A 25,869-nucleotide genomic window follows, 5' to 3' on the forward strand; every position below is an offset into this window, starting at 1 on the left:
TGAAAATGTTTTAGTTCCACTGGTGAATTTTGTCACTAATAACGCAGGAAAATATCTTGTTACAAGTGAAATAATTTGCTAGAGGAACTAGTACTTTTTCCACTGAACCCCCCCCCCCACAAAATTCCAAATATTGTTGAAAAAATACGAGCCACTTTGTTTGTAATGGGGAATAATGAATGGAATAATATGCCAATGGATGTAGTACTTTTTATGTAAATATTAATGAATTATTTACTTGAAACAAGCTCTCTTATCTTGCTGAAAAGTTACTTGTAACTTATTGTTGCCTTATTGTGTACTAAGATATTTGCACTAGAAACTAGACCAAAATTACTTGATCATATTTTGTTTTTTCAGTGTAGACCAACAATTGAACCCAGAAAATACCTAATATTGAATAAAAGAGGCTGATTTTGTACTAATATGCACAGCATGTGGGCTTCTAGTTATAACTAAAACTGAATATGGTCAAAGTTGATAATTTTGGGGGTGGGAAGAAATTCTTTTAGGATTATTTTCACTCCTAAAATACTCCTTAAAGTATTTAGGAATTAATGCAGTATGTGTCCATTAATTAGAGAGAAAACATCTCTGAAGGACGAACATAAACAGAAATATGTATGTTTAAATCACTAATATTTCTAATGTTTCTTTAGGGTTAAATGTAAAGATATTTGCTGGTAACTGTGTCTAACAGATGCACTTTTGCAGTCTGGTTTGTATTTTTCAGATGTTTGTATTGTGACAAACTTGCAGTTTGAGAGAGAATAATCACCTGCAGTTAAAGCTCATTAAGTAGAAGAAAGTAATAATATGATTGGGCAACAATCTGTGAATATTTAGAGTAAAAACAGTTGGATTTCAAGGGTCAAATCCAGATTTCACAGCTCATTTTCTCCAGCAGTATTTTAAGTACTGCCTACCACTGTTAGGTTCAGGTTTAGCAATAAACTTTCATTTGAAATACTGCTGAAAGTTTGTAATTTTTTCCTAGTATATGCATTCTGTTCAAATGTAAACTAAACAAAAACATTTAAAGTTAATTAACCTGATCAACATGTATTTTCTTTTTCTGCTCAGGGAGTAATGATAGACTTTAACAGACGTTTAACAACAAAGAATATTTGAAGTTAAAGTTGTAAATCACCAAATTTCCTCCACAATTTAAACAGCAGTTTTGTTAAGCAGGCAATTAGTTTTTATTCAGCACTGATCAATGAAAGTTGGGTCAGTCAGATTTCAGTCAAACTGACATTCTACAAATGGCAATTGCTCCCTTAAGCTAATAGTTAATAGCCATTTGCATTAACTGCAAATAAAACTTTTGCAACAGTTTTGGTTGACTTTTTTTTAAAACATTGTTTTAATTCAGGAACATTTGAGATTTTTCAAGCCTGTTTTAGATCAGGTTATAGCATTATGTGTTAGTTTTAGGATGATCTTGCCTACTCCATGTTGTCAAACAAGTTTTATTTAAGTGGTTTGAAGTGTGGCTTATGAAATTAAACTAAAATGTGGTTTGCTAATGAAATACAGCTGGACTGTATTTTCAGATCGGCATGAGTCAATTTGGATTGCTTTATTTCCTTATTACATTAAATTAAATAATAATTTAAAAACTGCCTAATGTAAATATTACGATAGAGCAGGGATGTCAAAACTTTTGCCAAGTGGTCTAAAATTATCCAAAGTAGTGAAATAAAGAAAGAAAAATCTAAAATCAAGCAAATAAGGTAGCCAGTTTTTTTGTTTAGTATTTTTGTTATTCATATAAAAGTTAAAACGTATTTTGCACGTCTAGTTTTCAAATTCATTTGTGCTCGATTAAACAGTTTTAAGAACAAGATTTGGGTCACTTTGTTTCAAAATGTCCGCTATATTGAGCCAAGTTTAATAAACTAAATAAAAGCTTATTTGGGTTCAACGAAGCCGACTTTATGGTAAAAGTCTATTAATTGAGGTGGTTCAACTTATTAATAAAGCTTATTTGTAAAAATATCAATACTTTATGTTGAATGAGCAATTTTCCATAGTAAGAAAAATTTTCTGGTAACAACTTAACATGATTAAAAATAAAAAATCTCCATCTATATCAGCCACCAGGCCAAATTTGTATCTTGAACTGTAGTTGGGGGCAATCGGTCCATAGGCCACAAATAGCCAAAGCACACACTTGCTATTAAGAATAAAAACTTAAATAACATTCGGCAGACATCCTTGCATCAGCGTTAATGATAAGCTCTTAATCACACCATAAATTTGCGGTTTATTCCAGTAATGTATCATCTTACAAAAATTGCGACGTAACCTCCAATTGCAGTGAAACATTAACCAACCACAAGACACCGTTCCTAAAATTCAACCCGGCCAAGGCTGTGGTGTTTTTATCTGTCGTTGGTGGAGAGATAATTACAAAAGCTCTTTTTCAAACTCCATAAATGCACAAATGCTGACAATTTCTAGTTTTATTTTTACCCAAGCTTATAGATTGAACCCTATAGTTCAGTCTTTGGATGCTATTGGAAAGGAAAATTGTATATATAAATGCCCCCACAGGGTCTATTACAACTTGGGAAACCTTTGAGTAAGAGATCCACTGTTCCAAATGAATTAAAAATAGTAAGTGTGTAAAACTATTTTGGTGATAAAGTTTACATAGCTTTTTTTATTTGATTGTTTTATTTATTTATTTTTTTTGCAATGCTTGTAGAAATTTAAAATACAGTATGTTTCATTAGGTCTAGACAATAAATCAATAATATTTACCGCGATAGACGCATGATAAATACCAATAGATAATAAGTCAAATAGAAAAGTTGGTGGAATAGACTGACTCACTCACTCTTTGGTCACCTAGCAACCCGCTCACTCTTTGGTCACCTAGCAACCCGCTCACTCTTTGGTCACCTAGCAACCCGCTCACTCTTTGGTTACCTAGCAACCCGCTCACTCTTTGGTTACCTAGCAGCCCGCTCACTCTTTGGTTACCTAGCAGCCCGCTCACTCTTTGGTTACCTAGCAACCCGCTCACTCTTTGGTTACCTAGCAACCCGCTCACTCTTTGGTTACCTAGCAACCCGCTCACTCTTTGGTTACCTAGCAGCCCGCTCACTCTTTGGTTACCTAGCAACCCGCTCACTCTTTGGTTACCTAGCAACCCGCTCACTCTTTGGTTACCTAGCAGCCCGCTCACTCTTTGGTTACCTAGCAGCCCGCTCACTCTTTGGTTACCTAGCAACCGCTCACTCTTTGGTTACCTAGCAACCCGCTCACTCTCTGGTTACCTAGCAGCCCGCTCACTCTTTGGTTACCTAGCAGCAGTGTGTTGGGTAAGTTGCCCAGCAGCAGTTAAAGTTCCACCAGTGTCTCTCATAACTGCTTAAAAATAAAAAATGACATGGAGTGAAAACTGTGGATAAAACGGGAACAGTCATGTCATCAGTTTGGCAGCTTTTCAGATAGTTGAAATGAAAAAAAAAATCAATAATTAGCAATATTGACATAAATTTTTATATTGTGATATTTAATTTCGCTTTGGGATCAAGAAAGTAGTTTTGAATTTGATTTGAATATGATTTTCAGCCATATATATTTAATTAATATATATATAATATATATATGCTTTTGATATATTTTATACATGATAATATAAAATAATTTCATAGTGAAACATATTTATGAAACCTCAAAAAACAACAAAGTTTTATTTAAAAAATAAAATTTTAATAATGAAAGCCATTTAAAAGGTTAATTGTTATTTTTTATGTCTCTCTTGGGTCATCCAGAGTACTTAAGCAGGAAATGATTTGTCAGATTGGCCTAGGCCAAGTCAGGTGCGACTACATTGCATCACGTCTTCGTTCCACCAACACATCATCCATCTGAACCGGCCTGTCTCTGTCGGTTACACCGTCTGCCCGGCTGGCATCCACCTGCACCATTTTCACTGTCTCGCTCATTATTATGTAAGGAAAACTGGGATTTAATGGTTTTGTATGTTCCAACTCTGACAAAGTTATCCAGAGTAAACGACTTGTTTATCCAGGGTGAATAAGTGCGGTCTGAGGTCCATTTGCGATCGTTGGACTGAAGTTGTATGGCCCTTTAACTGCAGTTCAATACTGATACAATAGCTGGACCGGTGGTTGATGCAGATGGAGACTTTTTATTTATAATCAGGGTAAAACTATTAACATAACTTTCTTACAATGGAAAATGTTAATATTACAATGGCGTACTAGGGCTATGCAAAGAAGATTAGAATAAAATTGCAAGAACAAAGTAAAAAAAAAATCAGAAGAATAAAACTGAAATAATACGAAAATATTTATATTTTCAGAACAAAGCCAAAATACTTACAGAATAAAGTCAAACTTGTGCAACTTTACACTCGAAATATTACGACTTTATGCTCTTACAAGTTTATTTTATTACAACTTCTCATAGTTACATTTTTTGTAATTTTTTAGCATGACCCTAATACTCCTTCGTTTGATAAACACAAAGTATTTGTCCTTTTATAGCCAAGGTTTTATATAAGTTGAATCGCATGAATCCAGAGACTTTTTGTGAAATGTCAATTTTGTTGCACCAAAATCAGCATTTTAAAAATTTATTAAACTTAGTTAAATATTTGCAAAGGGTTTGAAAAAACATAAAAAGTTCTGTGCTTGTAACTGACAAAAAATATTTTTTTAATTTTTATTTTGTACAGAACACCAAACTTTAAGACATTTTAAATAAACAAAATAAAACAAACAAAAACAATAAATAAAAAGGAAATAAAAACCACAAACAACTTAAACCACAAATAAACTAAATTATTTAGTATATAAACAAAAATGTGTCAAAAACAGTCAAACATTTTAATTTATCATGTGATTCATTTAATAATTGATTATTGTGACAGACTTAACAAAGAATTGCATCCCATTCCTATAAAACAAAACTGTATTTTCTTGATTTTAATTATTTGTATGTTCTACATTTTGGCCCATGTGGCAAAAAGTTTGGGCAAACCAAAGAAGGTGTTTTCCTGAAATATTGGAGTCCATATTTAGAGATGCATGTGAGCGTTGATGCGTGATGAAATGTGTCGATTTGATATGTCTTCCCTGCAGAGAGACCTCTAAGCCTTTTCCATTTCTATTTCCCTATCATGCAGTAATTTCATCCCTGCATTTTATTATATCCTACAAATGAGTCTCCGATCCGACATCCTGACATCATTCATATTATATTCCCAACACCACATTATCAGGCTCCTCTTTTTTCCTTCCTATCCACTCATCCTCACATTGCTGCCCCCGTCTTGAACTCAATCGCACTGTCTTAGCTTCAATGTCCCCTCTGTCCCTGTCGATCAGCTGGTCACTTTAATACGTCTCCTCCTGCGGCGTCTTGCTCTCAGCGGGGCAAAACGTCCCGAGACTCGGCGGAGCACGCATCCCAATAAACAGCCACAAGAATAGTTCCCACATGTAAGGACGTTGGCGACAGAACCGTTGATTCATGTAGTAGAAGATGGACTTGACTCAGCTGGACTAATTAAGGAATATGAAAAGTACATCAGCAGAAAACTGTGGATCAAATTAACATTTTGCGTGTTTTTGAGCTTCTGTTTGGGTCTCAACTGTTTTTAAAAACAGTTCAAGTGTTTTAAAAGAAACAACAGATGGTTTTTGGTACTAAGTTAATGTTTTATAGTGTCTGGGAAATCAGACATTTCAAAAACCTCCAGAATGTAAAGTAACAAATCATCAGGCACCGCCCGTTACCTAGCGACCTCGGCCAAATTCCGCCTGTTCCCTAGCAACTGAAGAAGAGTTCCAACATGTTTGGTCAGCTGGTTTTCTAATTCACAAATCAAAAATACTTAATTGATCCCAAAGGGAAATTAAATGTTGCTATAGGTCATATTAATTCAAATTCTTCAAAGAGTTGCTGTACATGGTGACGGCTGTTTTATCGCTGTATATGCTGTACAAGAAAAAATGCTGTGTTGAAAAAGAAACCACTTGCTTCATTGTTATTGCACTGCAAAAACTGAAATCTTAGAAAGATTAAATATCTTAAATTGAGGAAATTTACTCTTGTTTTTTTCTGACAAGATAATTTTTCTCACCAAGAGGTTTTTGTGTTAGAATATTTTTCTTATTTTAAGTGTTTTTGTACTTAATTATCTCAGAAAATATTACTTATTATGAGTTAATATATACTAGAAACTAGAATATCAATATTTACAAAGCAAACTTCAAGTCTAGAATTTATTATGTCAAAGTAAAAATGTTCTCATTTCAAGCGCAAAAAAAGAAATCACTTACTTTATGGAATCTCTTCTGATAATTAAAACAAACCATGTTCAAATGGAAGCCCTTGTGTTATTGTCAATGAAAAAAAAACGTGTGTAATGGAAATTCTAATTTAATATTTAAACAGTTGACATGTAGCTCAAACTGTAAGTTACTAATAGTTTGAACAATATTTTACCATGTTTACCATGTTTGCCAAAAGGGAAAGAGCATAAAATGTCAGTGGAGTAAGAGTGATGTTCGATACAACAGATTTTCTTTCCGATCCAATACTAAGTAAACTTTAAGCTGGTATGAGCAATACGACACTTAATTTGTTTTATATCTAAAAAAATTGTTGTAGTCCATATCTTGGTTTCATTAAAAGAACACAATGGACTCTAATGTGTTCATTTTAAACTCAGAAGTTGAGACAGCAATCTTGTTTACTATAGCTAAACTATTTTAAATCAGTAGAAAAATCATACAAAATATCTGAAAATGGTGTTACAAATAAAAAAAGACAATTAGTAAAGAAATAACCCAACTAAATAAATTATTGTTTTATTATTATGAACTGCTACAAAATGAAAGCCAAAATAGCCAAAATATTAATTTAGAAGAAGCAAAGTGTGCTGAACTTTTTCACAATTGACAAAAGCGCCAAAGCGCTAAATGAAAAATTAGCTCAGCTATTAGCTCATTAACAGATTGGCAGATGGATGCCCACCACTGAAAATATGGCACACAATTCATAACTCAATGGCCAGGCGAGATAAAAACAGTGAAAGCAAAGGATTACCATGTTTTGTGTGAAATAATAAATGTTTATATGGTTCTTTATTCAGTGAAGTGGAGGAAATCAGGAGAAATCCTAACAAACTGGCACTGCACATAAGAATTGAAAAGCCTGTCTCTAATCTAAAGCCACAATAAAATTCACTAAAATGACAAAATAAGCTTGAATTTTCATTCCTCGATAGTCAGTTGAACCAATATTATATATAGGCCTGTATATAAAACCCTCTGTTTTATACACAGGCCTATATGTAGCTCTGTTGACAAATTAATGGTAGGTTTGGAGTGGTAAATTGGTGTCTTTCTGTTTTGTGTAGTAATCAAACTGCTGGAAATCAAACAGAAATGAACTAATTTAGTCGTGAGAACTACTTCCAATTTATTTAGATTTTTTAAATTAAAAAATAGAAATATGAGTTTGAATATAATCTGGGCTATTTCGCCCTTCATGTCTGCATTTCGTTTATTCCCAGACTTAAAAATAAACAAAGCTCAGTTACTTCCAAAGGGATCATATGCCTAAAGTGACTCCACTGATTGGGAGCTAATCTACATAATCTGGCTACGAAGCTGAGAATGATCCTCTGTCATAAAGCACGGAGGGCGAGGTGTAATCATATGGAGCTGCTTGGGTGTTAAATAACATTTGTAGACATATTTTCAGTGTCAAACGAGATGAGTCACCCTGCACAAGTCTGGTTGAAGATGCTTCATTCCTGGAGAAGAAGATAAATATAGAGCTTGACTCAGACTGATGCTAATTTTCTTTAAATGGTTGGTTGTTACAATCTGTACAGTAAAAACATCAGCCCTGTTTAGTTTTAGTTTACTTTAATTGAACTCTAGAAACGCGCAGTCGACTAAAAAAAGCAAACCTCAGTTCGAACTGAGGTTTATCCTTGAAAATCTCAGTTCACATGCATATCTTTGAATGCATATGTGAACGCCAAGTGGACTGGAGACAGATCCAAAACCAGGAGGCGGACAACAGACCAGAGCATTGTGAGTAAATGCAACCAAAACAAACGCAGGAGGCTAGCATTAGCAGGAGAAATGGCTAATTGTATTTTACCAAAGACTAAAGAAAAATCCTAGAACCCTTAAAATCTGACAACACTATCTCTTTGTTAACATTTTGTGAAGAAGGAAGTTGTGTTCAGTGTCTTCTTCAGAGGTTTTTGTGTCGTTTCCTTCAGTATTTCTTGGTAAAATGTCCACACAGGTGGGCAGGGGAACAGCTTTTTCAAACGGTTTGGTTTGTTTGACCTAATGCAGTGTAAAAGTGATGGGCAGGTGCTGAAAATTGATCAAAATGTTATTTTGATCCCCAATTGAACCGAGTCTACGGCACCATCAGGCGTGAAAACGGACTTCATGCCCACTATCTGTGTTGGATCCAAAACTTGTGCAATAGAAGTGAGAAGACATGAAGAATATTCTCAGTATGTCTTGATAAATAAGTCCCTGGCAGCTGGAGCGGTTAACATGACCTCTGTTTGCTATTCATGCTGACTCAGGCAGACTGATGATAGACAAACTGGTTGACTAAGTGGAGCTGCGTGGACAAATGAAAGCTGCTGTCCTCGCTGGTTGCATTTACAAGAAACTGTAGCCTCATTACTTACTTGGTACTTTCTGAAGTGGAAGTGAATTTGACAACTAACTGCAGCTGGTAAAGGTTTTTCAACACTAACATGAATAATAGCCCTATAATCCTAGAACTGTTCTTCAGGTGACAGAAGGCCGACTTTGTAACTGTCTGTATGTGACTCTGAATGTTTGGGTCAGAGGTCATCACAACATCCAGATTTCAGGCCTGATCTTTAGTTTCTTGTTGTAATAACTGGCGCTGTGCATTGACCCTAGAGCGTTACACTTTCAGTCCAAAGACAATAACTTCACTTTTGTTTGAAAGTTTTAGCACATCCACACATTTATCTGCTCTAAGCATCTGTTCAGTGGTAGGTAACGGAGCAGTGACTGCTGATTTGTGATGTTACATTTAAAAGGGTTTGGAAATGACTCATTTTCCAGACGCTAAAAACTTTAACTTATTGCCAAAATCTGCTGTTTTTCTTTTCTTTTAAGTGCTTAGGTAGTTTTAAGAAGCAGTTGAGACCAAAATAGATGTATATAAAAAAGGGCAAGATGTAATTTTTGCATAGCTCTTCTCCTATAAATGTTTTTAGCACCTGATAAACATCAGATTTTGAATAACTATCTTGAACCTTGACCCTTAGGGCCACCATATGTAACTACTGTACTATCTGTACTGTCACTTTCATTACATGTCTGGCCAGTATAAATGAGATTCACAATTATATTTGTTTAAACAAGAGAGGAGTTACTTATTCCTGTCACAATAACACATTTTGCTGAATGATTAATTGTCCCAGAAGGTGTTGCGATAAACGATAAAAGTAATATAAAAGGAGTACATTCTCAAAGATCAATAAAACTATAAATGCTAATGAACATTTAGCAATGGAACTGGAAGATATTTTAAATATCCGAACGGAAGAGCAGGAAGAGAGAGAGAAAAGAGAAAAGCGATAAAGTATTGAGCTTGTTTTAATTGCTCATGTGATTGATTTATTGTTTATTGCTTAGACCTGGGGACACCAGTGTCTCTATCTGCAGTTAGAGCTGTGAAGAGATCTGTCCTGAATAAATAAAATGAACCCGTTCCCCCCTGGGCTTACAGTTGGCGGCGAAGGCCTTGATGGTGCAATCGCTGGTTGCTGAATCGAGCTGGACAGACATGGGAAGATAGTTTGAAAACATCTCTGGGGTGTTGTACTGAGGCGTTGGATTTCAAGCAGCGGCTTGAGGAATTCTGGGCATCGAAGGTCCATCTTTTCTTTCCGCAGAGCGACAGTTGTTGAGTGAAAGGTTAAACCCTCCAGATGGGCTTCAGAAAAAAGGGAAGCAAACATCATGTCCTCTCACACGCCGCCCTAATCACCCCACCAAAAAAAACAAAACGTATCACAACTGGCTCAGTGCTGCGCTGCTTCATACTGTGGCCATCATCGAGTTCCCGCAGGTATGCACCCGCTGCGTGATGAATTACAGACAGATGCAGAGGCAAGCAACTGCACCACGCGTTCCCGAGAAGACGAACTAAAAAGTTGACAGATACGCCTTTACCAAAGACTGTGAACACGGGCCGAGCGGAGGATGCACACCCAGAATTGATTTCTGTTTCTTAAATCTTCCTTGGCCTAATTAGAGGACAATCTGTCGACAGTGGGAGACAAAGGGAAAGCAGAGGACTGCATCTCAACATGCAGATTAAAGCCGGCCTTGTGGACTGAACAAAGCAATATTCTATCCATTTAGTTAAATTTTCAGAATATTTGGGAGATTCCTGATCAAATTGAGCATTTCTTCCTGACAGAAGACAAAGACTTCACAAGAGGAATCCAAACAAGGCGTAATTTATTTCATTATTATTGTAAAACACTGATATACACATCTGTTATGTTCCCTCTGCATGGTTGAAAGTCAAAAGCACAAACTACACAATGCAGGACTGTCTGCACCTTTAAATGTTATTAAATATATCATACCAGCTGAAAATTACAAAACAGTAAAAAAAGTTTGATGTTAATTTTCCTTTTTGTTCAATAAATCTCCCACTCTTTGCATAGTTGTTTTATTTTTTTTTAAATTTTATTTTAAAAATAAAACAATTTCCATCATTTTCATGCCATAGCAGCTCAGTCAGATGAAAGTCTGGGTTTTGACTAGGTCATTTTGAGAGTTTTCTTATTTATTCACGCAAAATCAACAAATATCGTAAGTTTTCTGCAAACTCTCCTCCTCAGATGGCAGCATTTCTAACTTCTCCTAACCTGATGTCAAGTCACAGTCCGTGATAAATGTGGCAAGTAACAAAAGTCACATTTGCTGTCATACATAAAGGCAAATACTGAAAAACTTTGTAAAATATAAAAAAAAAATTCAACTCAAAATCTGAGTTTTATCTAAAAAGAATCTCAAAAACATTCATAAAATCATGTGGGACCAATCAAATTGGAAAAACTACTGAATATTATTTAATTTTAAGAAGAACTGATTTTGAGATTTACATTTTTTTTTGTTTCATGAAATTTCAGTCCCTCCAGTTTTTCACAATTAATCAAAAATACACAGATCCTCACATTTTTAACGCTAATGCATATTTATGAATTTAATGACAATGTTTAGCAAAAATTGTAAAGAAAACAAAAACATGTTGTTTAAGTGACCTTCCACTGCACTGCAAAGTTATAATATTCCATGATCTGTAACAAAAATGTAGCTTTTTATGATCTTTAAAGAGTAATGAAAAAAATAATTATTGTTTTGTAATTTCTTTTTTCTACATTTAGATTTTATACAGGGTTTAATGAGAAAAAAATATAGCAAAAATATTTGCAAATATTTTTAAAGCATCACCAGAAAATCTAATTTTGATAGCAAAAAAAATAAAAAAATTTGTTATTCACAGAAAACTTACGATCTGTCACACTGCATTTTCAGTTTCGTCTATAAATATATAGAGCTTTTTCTTTCAAATAATGAAATCAAATTCTTGAAAACTGCCTTTTAAAATTTCCTTAGTGTCTTTCATCTAACCTGGAACAGAGCAAATACTTTTGAAAATCCAAAAGGAGGTCAAAACTTGCTAAAAATAAAACTAACAATGTATTTAAACTTTATTTAGTGATTTATCATTACTAAAATGATAAATATTTTCTTTCTGATGCACGTTTTCACCTCTGAACCCTTTCAAACCTTTGCAGAATAGCTTATTTTTTTCTAAATGACTATAATTATATCTCATAAAGTAATTAAGAACAGTTTAATCCACACATGAAAGGACAAACGGCCTTGTTTTGTAAGACGTGTTCACCTTACACAGATTCTGAGAAAGGTTCATTAGGAGAAATGATCTTCTTAAATATTAAAGGCTGAAGCACAGCAGCCAGAAACAAAAAGTAGGTCAACCAAATTTACACAGAGCTCCCCTAGCTCAAATCCTCCTGTTGAAAACTGAGCGCTCTTCTTTCCTGCAGAATAACCTGCTTTTTGAAATCTTTAATTACCAGCAGAGAGGAATTTTCTGCATGCTTTTGGTTTTTGGACGACGGTTTAAAGATCTAATTTTCTCCTTCCTTTGCAACGTGATCTCATTTAAAGGTGACCTAATTTAGAATGTGACAGATTTTATGGTTTGTAACTGCAATGCTGGATAAATTTATTCTTTGATGTTTTTTTTTTTGTAAGTGAATTGATCCATTTTGCTCTTCTTTTTGTAAGAAATACAGCTCTGTTTGGGTCATAATGCCCTCCAGCCAGTAAATATCACTGATGTTCATCCAGAATGTAATAACCAGTGTTCTGCAAGTCTATATATAGACATATATTTGAATTTTGCACTTGGTATCAAGTTTATTCAGGATAGTGGAAGCAGCTTGGATAAAAGTGATCTGGATGAAAGATGAAAGAGTGAGCCGCTTTTATAGTGGAGCCAAAAAAAAATCAATAATATATATTTAGGTAATAGATGCATGATCAATATAAATAAATAATATGTTTAATAAAATATTGCTGCTTAACCTTTTACTGCTGGCAGAAAGAAATGTTAGTGTAATCAACTGCCTCGCTCGCTGTTGGTTACCTAGCAACTCAGTCATTCATTGGTTACCTAGCAACAACCTCTTAAGTAACTTGCACAGCAGCAGTTTAAGGTTTTTCCACTGTGCCTCATAACTGCTTAAAAAAACAATGTAGAGTGAAAACTGGACAAAAGAGGAAAGGTCACACCACCAGTTTATCTGTAATTCACACATTTAAAACAACAACTAAATATTATCTGTTGACTGATATAAAACGATGATGTCATGATAAGTTTTCCAGCCGTAAGTGTGATTCATGTGTTTCAAGGAAAATAGGAGTGTAATCTGGAGCAATACAGTTAACTACCATTGTGTTTTTACATTTAAGTTTTAGACTAGTAAATCTCGTTCATTTAGTAAAAATTAGCTTGAGACATTTTAAACTCCTCCATCTTTTGTGATGCCACAAAAACAAATGTAAGTGGAATTTCATGTGATATTTCATCAAGAAAGCATATTGAATAATTATAAAGTGGAAGAAAAGTTTGATTTTAACAGCTGTTAAAATTAAATAAAATTTCTCACTTCATTTCCAAGTTGGTGTGGCGGTGAAGAAAAGGTTTTTCTAATCCGATTTTGTCAGAAATATGTGAATGTGTTCACACATTTATACTATAAATCACACATGGTAACAGGAACTCTCAGTTTTATTGACACAGCTGTTGAGTGGCATGACTGCGCTGAACTGTAAAGGGCAAAAGATTGTATTAACAAAGCACGAGCGGCGGGAACATGTTACTACGACCCGGTGTTAGGTTCTGGTGAAGCGGAGGCGCTCGTCCCAGAATCTCCAGCAGTTAACACGTTAACTTTAAGCCTCGGTTTAAAATTGTAGACACTTTTAAATTGTCTAATGTATTCAGAATCCCTTCAACCTTAGACAGCACTGGAAATAAAATCGGGTAATGCCTGGTTTCCCGTCATTTTCTGCCATATATATACATATATAAAATTTATGCTGCTTAAGTTATCAAAATATTATAAACTAGCTTGAACGATTAGTGTTTTTATGAGAAGCTGAAAATAAATTTTTTCAGATTCCATACATACACGTTGAAATTTTGGAGGGCTATTACACTGGAAAAAAATAACAAAACAATTTTTTACAGGTAAAAACCTCCACAATAAATTTACAAATGTAAAAAGTACAAACTACTGTTTCTGCCGATTTATTTATTTACGACAACTTTATGTCAAATCATCAAAGTTGAACTATAAATTGTTTTATAGTTTATGGATTTTTCCTGTGACAATTTTACTGTTTATCACTGAAAACCAAATATGTTTGTTTCTCACGAACCTATCAAACAATCATTTAAAATGGGTGTTTTTAGCTTTGTTCAGCGAGGAAATAAAATCACTTTTATGAGTCAAATGTTAGTTTGGTTGAACTGTTTTTCAGTGTAACTGCTTAAACAAGCAGAGGAAGACAAGAAAATGTCAGAAGAGATTAACGCAGCGCGATCCACCGAGGTTAGCCTTCAAACACGAGTCGGCAGGAGAGACAAACAGAGACAGAGATGAAGAGAGCACTGCTATATTAATCAGCTTGTTTTCTGAATTATTAACAGTTGCGTTTGTTTGTTTTTTAATGTACTGCCACAGAACAAAAAACAAAACCATAAAGCCTTTGGTTCTAAATAAAGTATGCTTTTAATATAAAATTTATATCACAATATAAAAGCTTTAACTTTAATAAGTTTCTCAATTTAAAAACAACAGAGATACAGACAGCTAACAGACGCTAAGAGAAGCTAATGGTGGCAACTAAAATGTAAACAGTTTTACGTTTGCACATACTTTTATATTTTATATGGTTTATGTTGATATAATTTCTTTTAGGATCCAGCAGAACTCCACAGTTGATTTGCTAAAGAAACTGTCTCTGAAACAATACTGTTAAAAGCTAACTGGAGCATTACCTAAAACACTTTTCTTCTATTTTTCATTATATTTTAAAGACGTTTTCATATCAAAATTATCTCTAGTTTGAATCTGGTGTCGCTTGTTTTAGGAATCAGCAGAACTCCACAGATTAATTGCTAAAAATAAATCCAAAATTAAACTTATGCAAACACGTAAGCTAACAGAAGCTAACAGTCATATTTACTATTTATGTAGTAACTCTTAGGTACAGTAAAATACCTTCTGGTAACTCTGCTTTTACCTTAACTTTAGTGTTTGTTGTTAGCATTAGCTATGTGTTTAAATATATACCACAGAGAAGCTTTGGAGAGTTTTAAATTTTAGGTTTTAAATTTTAGATACATGTTGAATTATTTGTATTTCAGTTTGGTACTGATATTTATGAGGTCACCAGAAACTGGTCATCAGAAATGTCAACAAAAATTCCACATTATTAAATATAGTTTATAGAGGATATAGTTAATCTGCTCTTTTCTCCCCTTAAAAAACATGGAAGCAGATTTAAGTAGGACAGAGAAGCAGCGGGATAAAAACTGCTGAGAATGAGGATTTGCATTCAGCAAAAAGGAAGATATATTATCCATTTAACAGATACCTGGAAGACAGGGAAACAGATGACTGCTGAGTAAAGTTATTTAGGCCAAAGCTTGAAGGCCAGATGATAATGAGAACGAAGATAGATCTGCAGCTGCGGATTATCTTTAGCGTTAGCATGTTAGCGGGGAGGGATTAAGGGTCAAAGTGGTTCCAGTAGCACACTAACAGCCTCTTACAGAGAAAAGCAGGATCTCATGATGGTGGGTGAAGGAGGATGAATAGAGGAGAATCACAACATTTAGTAGCTCTTATGAACTGAAGGAGTTTTCACACCTGATAGATTTGGTTCTATTGGGGAACAAAGTTGCTATATTTGTTCCATTTTTATCTGCTGCAGTTTGCTTTCTCACTGCTCTGTGTCAAACAAAATTAACTCTTACAAAGCCTGTCCCCCTCCTCACCTGTGGGGGCCAAGAACCATTGAAGGAAATGATTCACAAAGATTCTGAAGAAGACACTGAACACAGCTTTCTTCTTCACAAAATGTAAACAAAAATGAAGTGGCGTCAAATTTTAGCAGCTGTAGGATTTCTCTTGTCTTTGGCAAAAGGACTACAAGATAATTTTTTGCTCCAACGCTAAACTCTAAACATTTGTTTTGGTTGTGTTTACCCAGAATTCCCTGTGCTGTAGTCCACTTCCTGCTTTTGGGGCGGACTCCGGTCCGTTTGCCGTTCACACCGGCTGACCAACTGAACCGAAACCGAGGCTTATAGGCGAACTAGAGTTTTTCATGGAACAAACCGAACTTTCTAGACAAATTAGTTTGATTTAATTAAATTTCAAAAATACTTTATTGATCCCAAAGGGAATTCAAATGTTATGTAAGATATGTATATAACTTTATATAAACATATCTTATAAAGTAAAAAAGTTCCGACTAATTGAATTATATACAATTTTTCCATGTCTTTGTATTGATTTTAGATATTTTTATTTTCACTTGAGTGTATTTTGTTACTATGCAGTATATTTCTCCACTTTGAGGTCAATGAAAAACTTTTCTATGAATTAAAATGCCTGTAAAGTCAAATGTTTGTCGGACCATTTCAATTATCCATTTTAATCTCACTGACACTGCTAAATCAGCTTTGTTAAAAAATATTAAAAAGGTTTTTCTATGCTTCCTTTTTGTAATTAAGTGATTTGTCTCGTATTATAAAGAGTGACTCCGCCACTGAGTTGTTTACATTCTTGAGGGGCTGATCGAGCTTTTCAAAGCCGGCTAATGCCACGAATAAGAGCCCAAATCCCCGTACGATTTGAGCAGAAGATGTTTGGGATGCAGAACGGAGAGCAGGAATCCCTCAGTAAGCGCAACGACACCGACGGAAATAACGACGAGGACTCGGCTAAGAAAACCCAATAATGACTTTCACAGACTCTCGGCTCCCCTTGTTAAGCTGCATTAGCTTCCAGCGTCAAAAAGACGCAAATAATTCGCCATAAATAATCGCAGAATGTCAATTTGTAAAGTTTGTGGGCGACCCAGTGGGTAGTTCTCTTGCATGGGTTCATCAGGTTGTAGATTCGATTCCAGCTCCCTCCTATCAGTATGTCACTTAATCACAAGTTATCTATTTATAGTTCTTATTTGACTTCATGAAAAACTTGTTTATTATTATCTAATAATCCAAAAGCCATGAAAACTCTAAATATAGCAAATTTAATATCTTGTAAGTTGATTTTCTTGTCACTATATGAATAAATTCCGCTGGCAAATTTACTTATTTCTCTTTTTTTATAATGTCAGTGTTTTGATGATTGTTAAAAAAGATTTTTTTAAATAAAGAAGTTCTCATGAGACTTTGCTCTGTGTGGCTGGCAGTTGCTATGGAATTGCTACGACAACAATAAATAAGCTTAGAGCTAGCTCCCGTCTCGTTTGTAACTTATAAACAAAATATAAATACATTAAAACTATTACTGTTGCAATGTATTGCTGTTTACATCTTCCTTCCTTCCCTCCTTCCTTTCCTTTTTCCTTCTTTTTTCCATAACTCCTTCCTTCCTCTTTTCCTGCCTTTTTCATTTGTTCTCTCCTATCTTCCTTTGCTCTTCTCTTTATTATTCCTCCTTCACTCCCTCCTGCCCTTTCTCTTTTTTCTCTTGCTTTCTTCTTTACTTCTTACTCCCTTCCATCCCTTTCTCCTTCCTTCCTTCTTTGCTTCTTTTTTCCATAATTCCTGCCCTCCTCCCTCCTTCCGGTTTTCCCTTCCTTTATTCCTCACTCCCTTCCTTCCCTTCTTTCCTTTCCTTTCCTCTCCTTTCCTTTCCTTTCCTGAAGTTTAAACATTACTCTCGTCAGTCCAGTGATATTATTAACGTAGATCTTTTAAATAGATGCTGAATGCTGCTGGAGCTAAGCCAGTGCACTTCGGTTTTCCTGGCAGACATAAATTTATTCCTGATCTTCGTTCCTCCGGCTGCTAAAGCAACCCAGATTTCTGCGATCCTGGAACTTTGATGTTCTTTATCCCATCAAAAGCTCATTTGTCTCGAGGCCGAGCCTTTCGGTGAAATTTAAACCTCAATTATTCCTCATGATCTCTGTAAAAAAAAAAGAACTCACTCATATTTATCTCAGCCTCGCTGTTTCTGTAAAGCTCGTCCGGATCGCGCGCCGTTCGCTTGTTAAAATCCAATATTCCCTTTTGCCAGAAGCGATCCCTGCAGAAATGAAGGAGTTAGACGACTGTTTGTTAAAACTCTGGTTTCATGCATGGTTTGGATTTCCTTACCCAGAGATTTTGCCTTAAGGTGCAACTTTTAAAAATGACCTTTACCAGGTACTAAAAATATTTAAAGGCAACCTAATATGCAAAATTCATATTAAGTACATTTTTGTTCTTGCATTTGGGTTTCTACTGATTCTAAAAACAATCCAAGCTCTTAAAAAAAGCACTGGGCCAAGTTTATGTATTTTAGTGTCTAGAAAATGGCATCAGGAAAAAGGAGTAAATTTCCACCAACAAACTGGAGAAAAAATGTCTTAGTTTGAAAAGTTAGTTACTTGAAAAACCCCCAAAATTTTTACATTGGTCTTCTTAGTTTGAAAATTGAAATTTGAGAATAATCTCAAAATTTTGAGATTAATTTAAGAATTTTGAGATTGATCTCGGAAATTCCTTACTTTGAAAAGTGAAAACGTTGTGCTAAAATAATTTGTGCAAAATTTTTAGATTGCTCTTGGTCATTTTCTAGAAAAAACTCTGAAGTTTCTGAGTTCAAAAAATTTGATAAAACTTTCTCTGACAACTTTTCTTTTTTTTCAAGAAAATTAAAAATCCTGATCTTGCAATTTCTGAGTTTTTTGGTGGAAATTTACTCCCATTCTTGTTTCCTATCTTCACCGTTGCTTAAATCAGCAGCGCCTCGCGCTCACCTGGCAACCCCAGCCACGCCCCCTCCTGTTACCTGGCAACCCCAGCCACGCCCACTCCTCTAGTTTGGCTAGTTTTACCTGAAACGGTTCATTCTGAACAAATCAAACTCAAATCTTGTTATCTGAGATAGATTTGTTTTTTTGTTTCGCCCACAGACCCGTCCTAATCTGGACAGGTCATCTTTGATGTGTCACCATGGCAACTCTTTGTTTTCCTACGCAGATTCATTTAAGTTTTAATTATTAAACAATAATTTTTTTCCCACCTGAAGGTAGATTTAAATGCTTTAAGAAGCTGGTAAACACCCAACCCTGTTGTAATCATGCCCCGATACGTACAAATTATAATTGGTGCACTTTCTTTCTTCCCCATGTCTGCATTTTTTATAACTGAACTGATAAGTGCCCATAGTTATGTGTAGTAATGATTAGCTATTGATGGCAATAATTACTGGGGTCTCTTGAGGATTCAGATGACAAGATGTTGCTCTTCAAACAGTTCACTGAGTCCCAGCGTTTTAATGTGACTGCGCAAAATTAGTGCTGCTGGTGCTATATGATATGGAATAATGAGGTTGTACTAATTAATTTGCATAATTGTTGTTTAATTGCAGAAGCCCAGAGCGATAAGGCTGCAGCAGCCCCTGCTGGTAAGAGACTAAGTGGCACCTAATCTGAGCTCTCAAGGGAATCCACAGTGACTCAGCTTACACTGCAAAAACACAAAACCTCACCAAGTATATTGGTCTAGTTTCTAATGCAAACGTCTTACTGGACTGGAAATAAGACAAAACTAACTTGCAAGCAACTTCTCAGTAATATAGCAGCTTCTTTTAAATCAAAAATTCCTTAATCTTGATTAAAAATGTCTGGTTCTACTGGCAGATTGTTTCACTTGTATTCATAAAAGTAACAAAAGTCATAATGAAATTCATTGGTTTGGTTTTTAAATTTAAAATAAAGTAATGTTTTTGTTCATTAATGATGTAAATGTATGTGTTTTATTTTCTATGGGTTCATTATCTGTCACATTAGAGCTGGTGAAATATAAGAATAGACTTAGATTAGTTATTCATTTGAGATGAACCAGTTATTCCCAATAATCAAAAATTAAAAACAGATCACTAAAACTTCATATAGTAATGCAATTGGCATTAATGTGTTTAGAGGCTTCTAAACTTAAAAATATCGAATAATTAACTTTGTTTGAAGTGAAATAATCTGCCAGTGGATTTACTACTAACTTTCATTCATTTTGAGGAATTATTGACTAAAAAAGTCAAAATGTTGCCAGAAAGTTACTTGTAAGTTGGTTTTGTATGACAGTGTATTAGAGCCGTGATAGGTAGAAAAATTAGTAAATTTCTGTCAAAAAAACCCAAAATTTTGAGATTTTTATCAGAAATTTTCAATTTTTTAAACTCAAAGAATTTTCGACCTTTTTCTCAAATATTTCTAAAAAAAAATTCTGAAACCTCTCAGGGTTTTTTTTTCTTGCAAATTTTTCACTTTACAAACAGAAATTTTCATGTTTTTTTCTTTGAAATTTCTGAGATTATGTTCAGAACAGCAGGTTTTTTTCTACTTTATTTTAAACTTTTAAAACTTTGAAATTTCCATGGTTTTTGTCTAGAAATTTTCTGAACTTAAAAGTTTTTGGCAGATATGTACTGCTCCTGTATTATTTAATCTGTAAAGGCCCTAATACACCATTGCAGTCTTGTTTTATTTCAAGTACTAAGTTATTTGCACTATAAATTAGACAAAAACATTTGGTAATATTTAATGTTTTTGTAGTGTAGCTGACATTTACTCCTTTGTTTATGCAGACTGGCCTCCAGAATCATTTCTGACTAATGTTCTTGCTGTTCTTACTTTTAGACAAAAAGGGTAAGAGAAACCCACCACATCCTTCCCAATCGTTCCTATAATCATCGTCATCATCATCCGGTGTTTCTTTCCGATCATTCAGAGAAGCCAGCGGAGGAGGACGGTAAGGCTGAGTGATGAAACAAACACAGAAGCTGTGATCTTCTGTGGGTGATGGGACTGAGTGTGGAGGTGCATGACTCCCACGGCGTCGCTGCTGGATGGAGCAGGAGGCCGTTTTACTGTCTCTCTGGCTTTTTTTGGCGCCGAGCGCTCACTTTTAACTCCGATTTAAACCCAGCTGGTGGAATCCGGAGCGAAGCAGGAGCCGTTTATCCACTCTGCATGGATCCATGTATGACTTTTGGTATTTCGGCGCAGCTTTACGTCATGCAATGCAGATTATTTCCTCACATCTGTCTTTTACTCTTATTGTAGTCATCGACACTGCAAAAACACAAAGTTTTACCAAGTATTTTTGGTTTACTTCTAGTGCAAATATCTTAGTACACTTGAAATAAGACAAAACTAACTTACAAGTAACTTTAAGAGCTTTTGTTAAGTCAATAATCCCTTAAGATTTATTTTAAAAAAGTGCTTGTTCCACTGGCAAATTATTTAACTTATAATATGGAAAAATTACATTGCTATCAGTGAAATGATCTCATAACAGAACTATTACTTTTTCATCAATGTTAAAGAATAATTTATTTAAAACTAGCTACTGAATATTCCTAAAAAATTACTTGAGTTAGTTTTGTACGACGATGTATTAGTTATTGTAGATTAGAAAAAAAGAAATGAGTAAATTAACGTCAAAAAATTCAAAAATTGTTCCAGTGGAACAAGAATTAGTTCATAAATAGATGAAAAACAACTCCCATGTCTTGCTGAAAAAGTTTTGTTTTTATTTCAAGTGTACTAAATAAATCAAAAATCCATTTTGTTTTGTGTTTTTGCAGTGCAATAAAAAACATGTCTAAAACATTTTTGATGAAGGCAAAAATAATTTATGACCTACTGATGAAAGAAAGGCTAATTTAATAAAACAAAAAATTTAAATCTATGTTGAAGTGAGGTTAAGAAAAAGAAAAACATCTTTTGAATGAGGGACTCAAAAAAAGGTTATTCTATTTAGTAAAAAAGTACGGAGCCCTGCAGGGGACATGGGAAAAAAGAATGTTTCTTTTGCATTTCCTCCCAATATTCTTACTGCAATATTTGCTGGTCTATTTTGTATACTGTCAAAAATATCAATTTAAAATTTGTGTACATATTTAAAGTGAAAACGCGTTTTTTATTAGTTGTTTGGTGCAAAAACTGATTGGAAATCGATTTATTCACTGCATGTTTATGGCTGAGATGGAACTGCACATGAAAACTTTAAGCCATTCAGACAACACAAAAAAGACACCAAAAAACTGTCAGATGACTTTATATTACCTTGTAATAATAACTCGGAAAAAGTAAAATCATCATAATAATAACTACACAGATGTAAACAACGGGGTTTTCTGATCTCTCTTTTTGACCAAGTGAGACCAAAATCCAGTTTTTCATCCAGAAACTCTCCAGACGAGTCTGCAGTGAAATAAAGGATGAACCAAACAATGTTTTCTTGAAATCAACTCAAATTAAACCTTGGATCGCTCTAAATATTTCAGTGCGATCAGTTTTATTTCCAGGCTTTCCAGACATCTTTCCCAGCGGTAATTTAATTCTATATCATAACTTGTTCTGCGTCAAACTCCAGGATTAAATAAAGCGTCTCAGATATTCCCACAGCCCTTGATGTTAAGCATGTTTGGTTGCGCTCCGCTGAGTGTGTCTGATTTCCTCCGCGCTGCGATCAGTTGTCGCCGCGTGTTTTTCCCGACATGCTGCAGATCATGAGACGATGCCGTTTGAGGAAAACAGGAGGAACCGGTGATTATTTCTCACAATTTATGTCCCCAGCTGTATAAGAAAGCAACAAATGCAGACGTTTTCAGTGAAATTCATGACTGTGGATAAATTAAGTGTGAAATTGTTAAATATGGGTAGATGACCATAAAACATTTATGTTCAATGTTTTTACAGCTGAAAACATCAAAGGGAATCATAATGAAGGCGGTTATTTATTTTCCTTGTGTCTGGGAAATGTTTGAAGAGTCCCTGGAGATCCTTTGTTAAATCCAAACTTGAGTGTTAAATTTGCTCAGACTTGGTTCACTTTAATGTCAGCTCTCATTCACATCAGCTTTGTTTGGTCCCTTTTAATCAAAGTCCAGTCCGTTTGTCTGGAAAGTCTGGTATGTTTGGGAAGATGCGAATGTTCCTTCAACCCGAAAAATAAACCTCAGTCTCAGTTCAGTTAAGTGAAATCTGGTGCAGTTTGAATGCTTATGTGAAAACCAAGCAGACCAGAAAACGTACCAAAAGCAGGAAGTGGACTACTGCGCAGGGCATTCTGGGTAAATACAACCAAAACAAAAATGCTAGTTCAATGCCAGCATCAGAAATGACTCTTAGTCTTTTACAAAGAAAGAGAAATCCTACATCCGCCACTCCATTTTTTGTTTATTTTTGTGTTCAGTGTCTTCTTCATAAGTTTTTCTGTTGCTTCTGCCTGCATTTCTTGGTTCAGCGCCCCCACAGGAACTGGTTTTTCAAAGGGTTTGAATCATTTGACACACTGCAGATGGGAAAACATCCACGTCACTCACAGCAGCCGTATTTAGTCCGTTTTAATTTAACTCTAGTTTGTTTGTCTAGAAAGTTCAGTTCAGTTGGAGGTGTTTGTAATCGAACACCTCGGTCTTAGTTTGGTTGAAGTGAACTCTGGTCCAGTTTGAATGCATATGTGAACACCAAGCGAACCACAGACTGCTTCAAAAGCTGGGAGCGGACGAGAGCAGGGCATTCTGGGTAAATACAACCAAAACAAAGCGTGCTAGCGGAACCAATGTCTCAAAAGCGAAATCCTACAACCGCTAAAATCTGACGCACTCCACTTTTGTCTACATTTTATGGAGAAGAAAGTTGCGCTCAGTTTCTCCTCCAGAGGTTTCCATGTTGTTTCCTTCAGTAGTCCTTGGTGCAGCGCCCCCCACAGGTTAGTAGAAGGTTTTTGTTTGTTTGACTCACTGCAGTGTTAAACTAAACCACAGCAGCTGAAAATATCGAACCGAGTCTTCCTGTGTGAAAACATCCTAAAACGCAAAAGGAAGGAAGATGTTCTTCTGCCTCTGCAGCCAGTTACCATAATAAACTTTCCGCAGAGTGATTAAGCGTTTTTGCACGTGTGCAGTGATGAAGTGGAACAGCCATTTAAACCAACACTGCAGCTCATTTATAATGAGTCGCGGTCTTCGGGGGGCCAACACTCGGCGAGTTACGTTTATGCCCCACAAGGCTCCGTTGTAAGCGATGATCATGAGCAGCAAACGAGACATTAGACCTGAACAAGCATGTCTGCCTGTACTCCCTGATGTAAAGCTTTCCCCACCTTCCTCCTCTTTCTGCTTCTCACCCGAACCTGAATGCGTTCTGCTTCCTCACACAGCATAGATCAAAGAAATCTACTCCAGCATTTGTGATGTAATGCTGGTGTTGGCTAAAGATGATAAGAGCTTTCTGGGGTGTCGAGCTCTTATCATGAATCTTCTTAAAGGGCCGCTTGTGCCAGAGTATATTAATAAAACCCAATAACAAACTATTAAAATATTGATAAACAGCTACGCGTTCTTCTCAAAATTATATAATATTGAACATCTTTTCACACTGATCAGTTCCTCCAGGATTTTATGATTGAGATTTTTTTTTGCAATCAAAAGTATAGATTTTGTGGATCTAATTTAGATGTGTTTATGTATGATGGTAAATGTGAATTTTTCACAATACAACTTGACATCAGGTGAGGCAGAAGTAAGAGACATAAGAAAAACTGCCACCTGCAGGTGGGTGGTAGCATCACTTAAAGCTAATGTTTTTTTGCACTTTTTGTGGGAAATTTGTGTGAATAAATGTGGCAATGTGTTGATTTTGTAGAGTCACAAAAAACTGGATAAAAACTCCTTTGATTCAATAGATAAATAATATTTAAAAACCCAACAGTAATCTTGAAACTTCTATTTATGTGGCAACTAGAGGGTGGAATAAAAACGACTGAGTTTTGAGTTGACATGTGCTAACATGCAACTTGTACACTGCAAAAACACAAAATTGTAAAATCAAAGTGTTTTCTTTTGTCTGGTTTCTAGTGCAAATGTGCTAGTACACTTAAAATAAGACAAAACTAACTTACAAGTAACATTTAAGCAAGATTCATTTAAGTTTGTGTTTAGTAATTAATTCCGTAATGAAATGTTTTATTGACAGATTATTTCTCTTATGACATTTTTGCCATTTCACAAGTAAAATAATCTGTCAGTGGAACTATTTTCTTCCTCAATGTTTTGTCAAAAATGAGCTCCTGTATTTTGCTGAAAATTAACTTGTAAGTTATTTTCGTCTGATTTCAAATGCACCGAGATCGTTGCACAAAAAAGTTGAATAAAATTACTTTGTAAGATTTTGTGCTTTTGCAGTGAGTCGTGGTGAACAGAGTTGAAGTGTTTTTAAATCTTCATATCCCGCATTTTAACACAAAATGTGTTTTCAGGCTGGCTTTAGAGCGTGAAATAAAAAAAGAAACATCTGCCACAGGCCGTCTCTCTGATGAAACCCTTAATGCCTGAGTGCAAATTTATGTACATGTTGTTCCTTTATTGTAAGACTGAATCTGTTAAAATCGTGTCCATATTCCAGAGAGTCATTAGTTTGGCTCTGTGTGTAAAGCTTGCAGTACATTACTCCTGCTTTACGCCTCATTGACTCCTGTTCTTAGTACTATTAACTGGTATCCAGCCTCCTGTAGGTAATTCTATAGCAGCCTGCTTGTTTCTGCTAATTTACGTCGTTATTAATAGACATTTAAAACCATAATAGTTGTCGCAATGCTATTTAAAATTGAAAAACATCAGATTACAGAAGTCCACTGAAAAACAAGTAAATATAGTAGATGAAGATGCTGGTGAGTTTAAAGATGAGTTAGTAAATGCAAGCAAAGCGCTGCAATATGATGGATTTGTGCTTTATTTGTTAGAAATTAGCTCCTTTATGCTACAACTGGAGAATATCACAGTCCAATATGTATGTAATTAACACAGTTATGGTTCTGTTGCCAATGTCTTCAGATTTATAAATTGCTGCTACAATAAATTAGTAATAACTGTGAAATTAACAGTATTATTCAGCCGCAGAATCTCTGGTGTCTTTAATAGCTTTAAAAATTATTAAATTGACTGAGGTTTTA

General features: G+C 35.0%; 1 protein-coding gene across 1 annotated transcript in view; it reads left to right on the forward strand.

The window, feature by feature from the left end:
- Window positions 1-25,869, forward strand: part of mybpc2a (myosin binding protein Ca) — a 66,240-nt gene that overhangs the window by 893 nt on the left and 39,478 nt on the right. The gene's annotated exons all lie outside the window — the stretch shown is intronic.

The sequence above is a fragment of the Poeciliopsis prolifica genome, unplaced genomic scaffold, assembly GCF_027474105.1.
Source record: "Poeciliopsis prolifica strain line A6 unplaced genomic scaffold, Auburn_PproV2 SCAFFOLD034, whole genome shotgun sequence".
NCBI lineage: Eukaryota > Metazoa > Chordata > Actinopteri > Cyprinodontiformes > Poeciliidae > Poeciliopsis > Poeciliopsis prolifica.